This window comes from Diaphorina citri, unplaced genomic scaffold (genome assembly GCF_000475195.1).
Source record: "Diaphorina citri unplaced genomic scaffold, Diaci psyllid genome assembly version 1.1 scaffold6957, whole genome shotgun sequence".
Classification (NCBI taxonomy): Eukaryota; Metazoa; Arthropoda; class Insecta; order Hemiptera; family Psyllidae; genus Diaphorina; species Diaphorina citri.
Window position 1 is genome coordinate 8,156 of NW_007384333.1, and position 4,122 is coordinate 12,277.

Here is a 4,122-nt window from a genome sequence, read left to right on the forward strand (position 1 = left end):
TAATATAATAATAATATTTTTAGTCCACCAACCGATCAATAATAATAATAATAATAATAATAATAATAATAATAATAATAATAATAATAATAATAATAATAATAATAATAATAATAATAATAATAATCTCTTCTTTATTGTTGAAAATTCATACAATACATAAAGTACAAATTTAACAAAAGGCGGGATTATTGCCTTAGGCAATCTCTTAATTATATATCTCTTCCATTTCTCTCCCCCAGGAATTAATCCCGAAGGAATCTCATACGATTGGACACAGAAGAAAATCTACTGGACCGATTCGAGTAACAATTCTATCTATGCTATGAACCTGGATGGGTCTGATCTAGTCATGATTGCTAGAGTAGAGAGACCAAGAGCTATTGTGGTTGATCCCTGCAATGGGTAAGTTTGACGCTAAAACCGGTCTTAAAATAACGACTGGAGTGTTATCTAAAACGTTCTCGTTTTGAGTTCATAGGTCGTCGCGACAAATTTCAAGATCAGAGCTCATTTGGTGTGAGAAAATGTGAAAGAAATCCCCCAAAAACCAGTTTTTTTTGGTTTTTTGATTCACTGGACAAAATTTGCACCACCATTTTCGTGTTCTAGGTAAAAAGACCTTTAATTTGATATATATGTAGGTCGACCAGGTTTGGATAAGTCCTTCTACGGGGACAGACAGATTGACAGACAGACGACACCGAAGCGAATACAATAGCCCGTCCCTTATACCTCTTTACTTATCGTAATAAAGACCCTATACTCAAAATACCCAGTGTAAATTTCATCGCTTTCGGACCAGGCCAGAGTTGCAGCAAAGTTGATGTTCCAAGAAGTGTTCACAGCTGAATTGCCACCATGACCTGGGAACAAAAGAAAAGACGTTTATTTCAATAATGAACACCAAAAAGTAATACAAGAAGAGTTGAAATCTGCTGTTTCGGACTTATTAGACCTCATCAGCTAGCCATAGCCCGAAATGTAGCACAGATGATCCATGTTTCGTGGGCAGACTAGGACCTACAAGAAGAGTTGAAAACTGCTGTTTCGGACTTTTTAGACCTCATCAGCTAGCCATAGCCCGAAATGTAGCACAGATGATCCATGTTTCGTGGGCAGACTAGGACAGCTGTTTTCGACGTCCTGTAGAAACGTCAATTTACCTTTTGGTAAACTGCCGTTTTACAGAAGTTTAGAACAACCGCCACCAATACCTGGGTTATCAATTGCCTGACAGGATGCTGTCCCTAGGAAAGGTAGGTACCTGTCAGTCAACTGTGAATCCAGGTATTAGTAGAGGATAAGGAAGGATGAAGGGATTATTTTGGTACTCGATGACCAAAAACGAAAATGATCCAGGTATTAGTAGAGGATAAGGGAGGATGAAGGGATTATTTTGGTACTCGATGACCAAAAAAGAAAATTTTGTAGGAACATTCTCACACACTGACATGAGAATTAAGTGACATGAGAATCATATTGGGTTTACTCGCATGTAGAACACATAATTTACCGGTATCCCAAATGCCGTCAATTTGAAAAATTGAAGGAATGCTCTACCTGTATTTTTTACATGCCACATTGGGATTTGAACCCACCCTATTCTAAAATATAAAACCTATTTGGAAACTCAGGGCAAAATTGAAACTGTTTGGAAAAAACCCATCACCCACGACCAACGTAATTCTTACTAAACCAACTTTCACCATTTCTCTACACGATTCCTGGGGTTTGAACCCAGTACTTTCCTAATAAAAAACCAACTTTCAACATTTCTCTACACGATTCCTGGGGTTCGAACCCAGTACTTTCCTAATTAAAAACCAACTTTCACTATGTCTCTACACGATTCCTGGGGTTTGAACCCAGTACCTACTTTCCTAATAAAAAAAACCCAACTTTCACTATCTCTGCACACAATTCCTGGGGTTTGAACCCAGTACTTTCCTAATAAAAAAACCAACTCCCACCATTTCTGTACACGATTCCTGGGGTTTGAACCCAGTACTTTCCTAATAAAAGCCTATTCAACTGGAAAAACATCACAATTCCCATTTCCAAGATAACAATTCCTCGTCAGGGGATCGAACCCTGCAACTTAAAAATAAATACTATTTCTTACATACCACACTGATGGGGTATGAGCCCATCTTGTACTACTTACTTCTTAATATTACCTACATTAAAAAAAAAAACACAGGTTTAATATCGTCAAAATGTGCTAAAGGTATTTTATATTACATTTTGAACATATATTAAAGCCTGTTTTATTAAATTTGATTTATTTATATGAAAATACATGCCACATTGGTGGGGTGTGAGCCCATGTTGTAAAGACCACGTGTTACTTAGATACTAGGTATCTAATATTACATGCCACACTGATGGGGTATTAGCCCATCTAGTAAAGACCCCTTATAAAAACCACTTTTACTATGTACTTACTGAATAATTAAAATCTACTTAAAAATTACTTTAATCAATAATTACCTACTTAACTCAATTTTACATGCCACGTGGCGGACCACACCCATTATATTAAGACCACGTGCTACTCAATTTCCCATTTTCCCCATAACTGTTCCGAGTTAAGCTATTAAATTTAGCACTTTGTTTTATTATTTGAGGAACGCCATTTTTCACAAACAGAACATGTATAGCGATTGGTACCTATAACTATAAAATCAATCTATGACTATTGTTTTCAATATTGTCTAAGATTCTAAGCGTTCTTACTTAAATGCTATCTATTCTTTGTTCTTACTTATGCTATCTAGCTCGTCTACTGATGCTCATACCTAGGTACCTACTTACTTACATTTTTGCCCCTAGATAGCCATCGCCCCCTTTATTGATCGCCCCCCATATCGCCCCCTAAGGCTTCATCGCCCCCATGAAAATCTCCATCGCCCCCAAGGGGGCGATATGTCCCCCCTAAGGCTTCATCGCCCCCATGAAAATCTCCATCGCCCCCAAGGGGGCGATATGGCCCAGGTTGGGAAACACTGGATTAGATCATGTTCTATAAGTTGATATCTTTCAGATATCTGATAAGGAAATCAAGATAGAGGGAATGGGAAATTCTTATCTTTACATATTAACAATGTCAGTTTTATAGACGGGATTGTTTACCTATTGACAATTTCAGTGAGTTCTTTCTCCTGTTGTAGTAGTGCTATCTTCTGGTTATATTCCCGATCACACTCGGTTTCTGATTGCTCCAAGTTTTCCGAAAACCTCGCAGGTGTTCTTAGTGACTCTTTGGATCTGAAACGAGTCAAATAAATGATGTGTTTTACCAAACCTGCTCTCCGTATTGTAGTGCCCTATTACAATGGATTTATCTTGAGGTTTGTGGTTCGGTTCCGAGTTAAGTTATTAAATTTAGCACTTTGTTTTATTATTTGAGGAACGCCATTTTTCACAAACAGAACATGTATAGTGATTGGTACCTATAATTATAAAATCAATCTATGACTGTTTATGCACTTTCGATTACTCTAAGAAGTAGTTTATTTTATTTCCAAAGGGTTTAATTCCCGACAGACTCTGCTAAATGAACAGAACATGTTTATTTTTAACTGAAACCCATCATTGCGTCGGTTTCATTGGTATTCTTGTTTTCATGATTGTCTAAGATTCTAAGCGTTCTTACTTAAATGCTATCTATTCTTTGTTCTTACTTATGCTATCTAGCTCGTCTACTGATGCTCATAGGTTTTCTATTGGGTTCTGGAGAAGCCTCAGCAGATTCTGTGCTGGAGTCCAGGTGTTCCAGCATACTGGTTGTTGTAGTGGGCTCTGGAATCATAATTTTATAAGCAACGCTTTATTTAGACTCTCAGCTTTGAACAAGTTGTCCCATTATCCCAACATTCTTTATTGATGGAATTTTGTTTACGTGCGTAAATGGGTTTGGGATTGTGATGCCTTTCGTTAGCGTTTCCTACAAAGAATGCACCAAACGTTGGTCGGAATCGTAAAATTCAATCTGAAATCCAAAATTTTTTAGGCTTTTAAGAAGGAAAATGGGATTAATGTAGATAGCGTGTGTATTTACGAGTAGCTAGCTCCCAATAGTTCATTGAAGTTAAACAACTTTGACATTAAACCCATTGA

General features: G+C 37.1%; 1 long non-coding RNA gene across 1 annotated transcript in view; it reads right to left on the minus strand.

Annotated features, from left to right (window-relative positions):
* LOC108254023 overlaps positions 1-3,796 on the minus strand; it is a 10,301-nt gene extending 6,505 nt beyond the window's left edge. Inside the window, exons 1-2 of the long non-coding RNA XR_001809854.2 lie at positions 3,687-3,796; positions 3,136-3,270 (exon numbers count right to left, since the gene is read on the minus strand). This is a non-coding gene — a long non-coding RNA (uncharacterized LOC108254023). The remainder of the gene's footprint in view (positions 1-3,135; positions 3,271-3,686) is intronic.
* Positions 3,797-4,122: the final 326 nt, after the last annotated feature.